This window comes from Poromitra crassiceps (genome assembly GCF_964638095.1).
Source record: "Poromitra crassiceps genome assembly, chromosome: 29".
Lineage (NCBI taxonomy): Eukaryota > Metazoa > Chordata > Actinopteri > Beryciformes > Melamphaidae > Poromitra > Poromitra crassiceps.
In genome coordinates this window covers 14,790,490-14,798,868 of record NC_139641.1, presented here as the reverse complement: position 1 = coordinate 14,798,868, position 8,379 = coordinate 14,790,490, and the positions used below count along the sequence as shown (strand labels likewise).

At 41.1% G+C, this 8,379-nt stretch overlaps 1 long non-coding RNA gene across 1 annotated transcript; it reads right to left on the bottom strand.

Annotated features, from left to right (window-relative positions):
- Window positions 1-3,707: 3,707 nt before the first annotated feature.
- On the bottom strand, window positions 3,708-7,785 carry LOC310799982. Its single transcript, XR_014553846.1, has 3 exons — window positions 7,700-7,785; window positions 5,812-5,881; window positions 3,708-4,606 (listed from the first exon to the last, which is right to left on the bottom strand). It is a non-coding gene; the product is annotated as an uncharacterized lncRNA (long non-coding RNA).
- Window positions 7,786-8,379: the final 594 nt, after the last annotated feature.

Genomic DNA, 8,379 nt, shown 5'->3' with positions numbered 1-8,379 from the left:
CTCTCTCTCGCTCTCTCTCTCTCTCTGTCTCTCTCTCTCTCTCTCTCTCTCTCTCTCTGTCTCTCTCTCTCTCTCTCTCTCTCTCTCTCTCTCTCTCTCTCTCTCTCTCTCTCTCTCTCTCTCCTCGGCTGTTCACGCCCATTTTCTCTGTCCGGAGAGTGGCTCATAATGGCTCAGAGCCGGCTTCTGTCAGGGGAGGGAAATCTCCGAAACGAAAATCAAAATTGTAAATAAGAGTTATTTTTGATAAACTGAGCACACAGGGGTGATTTAAATACTTACTTTGACCGAGTCAATTTTTTTCTCAACTTAGAAAATTGTCATATTAACCCTTAACGGGGGTATAGAGCTCAAACAGCTCTCTTGATACCACTGTGAATCTATGGCGCATTGATATGAACGGTGAACAGACCATTTAGCTAGGTGTCCATTATCACTGTACAATATCACTTTTTAATGGACACCTTGCAGCCAATCAGAATCGAGTATTCACCCAGACCATGGTATAAGGGGGAAATAATGACCGACAGGTGATGATTGAGCCCGACGCGCAGCGGAGGGCTTAATGATTCACCTGAAGGTCATTATTTCCCAGTAATCACCACCTCAATATACATTATCCCGCTTAGAACACGGCACAACTAAATCATTCAATAATCTGACAAAAATAATTATTCAAATAGATTTTTTAATAGCGTTTTCAACGGCAAAGCGGTTTCATTCGTAATTGGCACACAAGACACCAGCTGCAACTGGTTGGCCTAATTAGTAGTGTTTGCTGACAAAAAGCTCTTATCAACTGATTAATCCAGGTGTGGCAGAGCAGCGGTCGGTTGTCGAGAAATAATGACCGGTGAATATTGTTGATTGACCAATAAGAATCGAGTATTCAAGAGAGCCGTGTTCTAACTGTGCACTAAACACTTTTGCTCACCTTTTTGCAGTGAGAGTGACCCAGACACAAACATGTGTGGTGTGCGTCATCATCTGCCTTTTAGCTAAGCCTCCCCTAGTCTCCGCCTCCTCATCAACCCCCCTCCTGTCCTGTTGGTATAGTATGCAACCTAGCCTTTTAAGAGAAACTGTCTATTTTTGATATTGTTAAATTTTAATATTACAAAAAGGAAGTATTTTATTGTAATTACAAAATAAATTGTTAACCCATGTTCCCCCTTTACCACAGCTTCCAGTATTCCTCCTTACAGGCACATTTTCCATAAATAAACATATTTGTGTGAGCTTGAAACCACGTCTTATTGTCTCTTTACCAGTGTACCTGTGTGCCTTATACAAAGTGTATTGCATTTAACTGTATTTCCTGGGGTGCAATTCCCTAGGTGGCGTAGTAGCTATATAGATCTCTATCAGACACGAATATATATAAAAACACACACCAATATAATTTTCAGTGTCTCACTAAGACACAGCACATTGTATCCACTAGGTGTCAGGCCAGCATTATGCAAATTTCAGAGTGGGAAAAGGACACACACACACACTCACACACACACTCACACTCACACTCACACTAGATACATACACACACACACACACACACACACACACACACACACACACACACACACACACACACACACACACACACACACACACACACACACACACACACACACACACACACACACTCACACTAGATGCATACACAGGTGAAATAAGAATAGTCTCCACCAGCTATTTACAGGCAGCCACTACAAAACATTCAAAGAAACAAACAAGAAACTGATGAATCTGTTATGGTCTCACAGGTATTTACAACAGTAAATATGCGCTTGCTTGGAAAAATAGGAAATGGACTTTACTCTGATGGCCAAAACAATTGAAACAGTCGATGCCAATCTGATAACTTATTCAGTCGACGCTGCCGTGGGGTGTGTTAGCACCAGGCCAGCCACTAAAAATACCTCCATGCCAAGCAGCACTGAGTACTGTCATCTAGCTTTGATGGAGAGACATCCATGTGCAAATCAACAGAGGGGGAGAGTGGGGTAAGATGGGTTGATGACAGAGAGACAGAGACTGACAGAGAGAGAGAGAGAGACTGACAGAGAGAGAGAGAGAGAGACTGACAGAGAGAGAGACAGAGAGAGACAGAGAGAGACAGAGACTGACAGAGAGAGAGACAGAGAGAGACAGAGAGAGACAGAGACTGACAGAGAGAGAGAGAGAGAGAGAGACCCATTTAAAAGAGGGAAGTGGTCACATCACATGTGCCACACCTCATGCTCACTTCTCTGCACTCTTTCTCTGCATTATCCCTAAAACTTCAAATAGTCTCTTGACTGTTAGATTCATGATTTTATCAGATTATCTATGAAGACAAAATATCTTTTCAGAAATGCAGTTTTGACATTTCTGCTCAATAGTCTCTTCTTCATTTTTGTAGGTGGGGAAACTGATTACATTCATTATGCCATGGAATTAATATTCAACACAGAATTCAAACTCTGTTCAATGCATTTATTACATATATCAATGTAGAAAAAACATATATGCAAAGTTCAAAGCTCACCACTTTGTCTTCCAAAGTGATACTGTATGCATACAGTCTATGATGCATACAGGAAAAGTTCTCTTAACAAACATCTCAATTCTCTTTACAATAAGATGAAATCAGGGACATATTATTAGACGTTATGAGCATAGAAACCTTTCAACCTATAGATTGATTCTCATTTCCTTTCTCATTTCTCTATCAGCGACACAGAGACGCTGCAAAAGCATCTGACCACAAAAAGAAAAGGTGTGAACAGGAAACTCACTGTTGAAGAATGTAAATGGAAACAGGCAACCGATAGATTACGGACATACTCATTTAGTTCAAGTTGTTAACCTTGCACTTTGTACTGCCACTATATGTTGTTACATTAACAATGCACTTTGTACTGCCACTATATGTTGTTACATTAACAATGCACTTTGTACTGCCACTATGTAGCCTATCACACATATATATAGTATAAAAATAGACTTCAAGTGTTGGTTAATCACAATCTCTGTCATCATGCTGTGCTATAGGAGGTATAGAGAAAGAGACAGTAGTGAAGGAGAGAGACAGGCTTATACAACAGGCATTTAATGCTATCTCTTCAAGACATGCAGGCCATGCACTTTCTCTTCAATTTAAAATATTACTTTCAGGGACAGGGAGACAGGTGGAGTCAGTAAAAGAGTCAGAGCTGAGAAGGCATGACAAGTTTATTTACTATTATGTATATCGCATATTTCATACATGTCTGCAAATTCAAAGTGCTTTACTTAAAATAAAAATAAAGACAGCTATAAAAAGTAAACTAGTAAAATGGGTGAAATGCCGTGAATGTTGCCCTACATTTCTTAAAACAGTGGTTCCCAAACTTTTTCTGTCAGGCCCCCTTTTATAATATAGAAATATTATATATCAAAGAAAAAGTAACGCACACCAAAAGTTGTGGTCGGGTGCCGACCACTGGAAGCAAACTTAATATAGAAAGAAGCGTTGCACACTCTGGCTCCATATGTCCAATATCTCCATATTGTCAAATCAAATCATCGACAAGATTTGTTTTCAGATGGTTTAGATGCATATGGAGCCAGAGTGTGCGACGCTTCTTTCTATAGAAAATATTATATAACATTCTTGAATATAATTTCACATTTAAAGTAACATTTACTTAAAAAAAATACATTATGAACAGTGCAGTAAAATTTCAAATTTTTCAAAATTATTTAACTGCAGGAGAGAGAGAAAGAAAGACAGAGAGACTTGTAGGTACCCATATAACCTATTTACATTCAGATATGAGGTGAGAGGTCAAGGGACCCCTTCAAAACAATTTTTTCTATCACCAAGATTTAGCCCAACTTTGGAGCGTTATTTAGTCCCCTTCCCGACAAGCTAGCATGGCATGTGATCTACTTTCATATGATACTGTAGCATCACTCTGGCTTTAACACAGGAGTGTTGGCAGGTTTACCCTCAAGTCAACTTGACATCAAAACATGCTACATCAATAAATAAGCTTTACTTGACTTAATGATTGAAAGGCAAACAACTAGATATCTCTGGCATTCATTTTTTTTGTCACAATGACATCAAACATGACTTTTTAACCTTGTTAGATAATTTTCCAGCAACTCTATGCATCTATTAATAACTACCACAAATGTATTTGTTTTTTCTTGGTGGTTTTTAATATCAAAATCCAATCCTTTCTCTCCCTCTGATCTCCCATTGGTTTACACTTTTGCATTGTGTCCTAACATCCTGTTTAAACAGGAAATAGATTGATCTCTAAAGCACGTTGATTTCTGGTCCTGCCCCAACATCCTGTTTAAACAGGAAATACATTGATCTCTGTAAAGCGTATTGATTTCTCGTCTAACACGTTCAATTCTGAGTGAACATTTGATCCCCCGCTATCTGCTGAGCGAGAGTAGAGTATGTTTGGTCCTGATCCATGGTGGCTGCACTGAGACTCTGGTAGGTGGAGTCTGGCTCAACAGTAGAGTATGTTTGGTCCTGATCCATGGTGGCTGCACTGAGACTCTGGTAGGTGGAGTCTGGCTCGGATCTGGAGGCTGGAGAACAGTTCTCATAGGTGACACTCTGCACACACACACGCACACGCATGCACACACACACACACACACACACACACACACACACACACACAGCAAGGTGTTCAGCGAAGTGACAAGGCCGGGCAGCACACCTGAAATACAGTGGTAGCCATGGAAACAGTCGTCCATCTTGCATGTATCTCTCCTGCATGAATACTACACACTGTAACACTGTAAATTACTGGTACTAGAATTTAGCACGCTTCGCACACTCATTTCTAGGGTGGAGACTCTGGAGATGATGCGCCATGGGCACACCTTTTTGAAGTGTGACCAAACTCATGCCGAAATCAGGGCAGGGCCCACTGTCGGGTCCCCAGCAGTGCACAAGCGAAGTTTGAAGTCATTCAGATGAACGCTTCTCGAGATAAACTATTTTTTGTGTTTCATGCCAGAGCCCTGATAAGTGTTTCGGCAAAGTTGGAAGGCCATCAGTGCAACAGTGTGGCTTGCAACTCCGGACAGACAAACATACACGCATACAGCTCCCCAATTATAGTAGTAGGATATCTGTTATATTATAATCTTTATTAAAAAAAATCACAGTTGTTGTCATTCTGCTCCAGTGGCCAACACCCCCAAGCTTCCCTCTGAAGATGCGGAAGTGAATTGAAAAGCTGTAGTTCCTCGAATGGCCACTAGGCATCGGGGGCAGTAGGCATTCCCCCCATGTTAAAATGCCTGACTTTGTAACAGGATTAAACATCTTTCCAGTGAAAAATGTGCCTTTTTTGCATGTTTGAATCTGTTTTAGCCATATTTAGTGGAATAGCTCATTTTAAACACACCAATGTTATTGTCTATCGATTGAATTGCTCTCACACTCAGGCCTGGCCTAAAATGCATTTTTTTTTTTTTTTTTTTTTGATGGGGGCCCACTGATGAGTGGGCCCTGGGGCGGGCGCACCCTCTGGCCCGGTGTACGCTCCGCTACTGGTAGTCATAGACGCAAAATTCCCACAATAAGTTGCCAAACACACGATAAACTGCGGTACTTTCAGCTATTCAATTATCCGGTCTCGACTGAACTTCCAAACAGACTTGAACCCGCAACTCGTCAAGGTCTACTACTGTATATCAAACGAACCACTATGGTCCAATAAAGCTAGAAGTGAGATTTGAAGAGCAGGATGACTTAAATGTCATTGGAAGAGCATAATGAAACATGAGGAAGGGTGGTGTTCTACTGACCTCTCCTCCTGACTCCCTCTGAACAGGATCCTGGTCTTGACTCAGGGTCCTGGTCCTGGTTCTGAGTTTTCTGCAGATACAGAATCATGATCACACACCATTCCATCCGAGTAAGCAAAAAAGAAAAGAAAATAAGTTACAAATAGGTTCATTGAGTGAGTGAGTGAGTGAGTGAGTGAGTGAGTTACTTCGTTACAGTATTTTTTGAATAGCCTACCCCCCACCTTTTTAGGTCGTCATGAACCTACATTGTAAATTCATAGAATAAATCATAGCAACAGTATCAAACTGCTGTATTCATTATGTGATGATAGGGAATTTAAGCACAAAGCATGGCATAATCTTATGCTTTTGTGCTGGGGCAGCAGATACACCTGGTGCTCCAAGAGGTCTAAAGTTTGTCCACATGATGTCGGTTGGAGGCAATAGAGAGGTCCAGTAACGAGTCCGGAAATCATCGATGCTAACAGCCCTGGTTCTTCACAGTTTTCGCCTATGGGAGTTTTGAATGGGTTTTTGGCGCGATGCTTCTAATAATCTCTCTGGGCAACGCTGGCTTAATCAAACGCGAACCAGTGTTTAGTAACATCATCTTCACACATGAATACCACTTTTATGAGTTTTGAAGCTTTTACATGCCGTTAAACGGGCGTCTAGCTAGCAAACGGCTAAATGAGACTACACTTTTGAGTCGATGGGGATATAGGCTATACCTCAATAACGTCACCACTTCAAACGACGAACACGGAAATTCTCTTTCCCTCACCTGGTTCAGCCCCGTTCAGCCCGAGGTAATCAGTGCACACATCAACAACAGTCCAGGTTGACTGCTGACATGACGTGAAGCCTATGCGACAGTGTGTAGTTCGGGATTAGCTTAGCTCGAGCATTTTACTTCTAGGGCTCGCATTTACGCAACAAAACTCATGAAAGTGGTCCTCATGTGTGAAGATTATCCCGCTGAACCTTGGTTCGCGTTTGATTAAACTTGCGTTGCCCACAGACATTATTTGAAGCATCACGCCAAAAACCCATTCAAAAATCCCATAGACAGAAACAGTGAAGAACCAGGAAGTTCGGGACTTCCGCATTCAGCCTACAAAAATACGTCATCCCTGGACCTCTCTAGAGCTTGCAGGGAGCGGAAAGGGATTTTCTTCCACTGCCGACCGCGCCTCTTGAGTTCCTGTTGCACCACATTGAAACAGGGCTGCTGCCCCCAGAGGTTAGAGAAAAAATATATTTTTGTTTTGTTTGTTTAACCGATGGGTTCCCAGATGTGCAGGCAGCGATGCCTGTATGCAGCCTGTGTTAAGAACTTGGTTCTTAACACAGGCTGCATACACGCAGCGATGCCTGTATGCAGCCTGTGTTAAGAACTTGGTTCTTACAGGATGTGAGGGAACATCAGTGGGAGGATGTGATAGACCAGCGGTTTTCTAACTTTTTGAGCCTGAGGCACCAAAGGGCAAGACAAAATCTCAAGGCACACCTATATATGAAAGAGGCGTGTTATCACTCTAAACGTTTTTTTATTTACAAGAGCCAACGAAAATTTGACAAACAACTAACTCATGAAATATTTATTAAAAAAATAATTCAGGAATTAATTTGAAACTTTGTAAAATGACTAGGCTACATCAAAGCAGCAAAATGCATTTTATTTGTATAGTTGTAGGCTATATTTGCAATAATAATGCATGGTTGTCACACAATCCAAAAGCACACCTGTCCATACATTGAACATTGAATTGACTCTCTCAGTGTGATTCCTCATTTATGATTTCTCATCTCTCCTTTGATCAAAAGGCCACTCACTAATACAGAAGTATAATATCAAGGCCGATCATGAGCACAATTTCAAACAGTCATAAAAGATGATACTCACCTACAGAGCCAGACAGCTGCTGAACAAGTGATGCCACTTAGAACCAATCCAGTTACCAGAGGAAACATGTACATGTAAGACTGACTGGTTTCTGCACAAAATAAGAGGTGAATTATTTTTGAGTTTTGATGTTACTCAATAAACAGTTGTCCTAAAGTTATTGGTGTAGAAATGATTACTACTCATTTGTGCTCTACTTGCCTTTGGGTTTCTCAGACACAGTTAAATTCCACTCAATAGTCCTTCGACCTTTCATGTGAGTGACACTACAGCGGTAGATCCCTGCATCGTCTTGCTGTATGTTAAAAATGTTCAACTCTGTAGGACTGATTGGCTCAATGTTCATTCTGTCAGAGGTGAAATTACTCACAGTCTTATTATCTGACCATATATGAGCAAAGATCATAAAGTTGTCTTTAAACCAGGTGATGAATTGTGCTGAATTCACCAGAGACATGTTGCAGTTGAGAATAACAGGATCTCCCATGGACTCCACTTTGTCTCTGTAGCTGACTGCTGCTCGACGAAACTCTAATGTGGAACAAAATAATCGATGTGAATGAAAAGAATAATCAGTATTTTCACGCATGACAAATGAGTGAATCACAAACACACACACACACACACACCTTCACTGTACCTGCAGAGTGGCAGAGCATTAGGATGACCATAAACTGCAG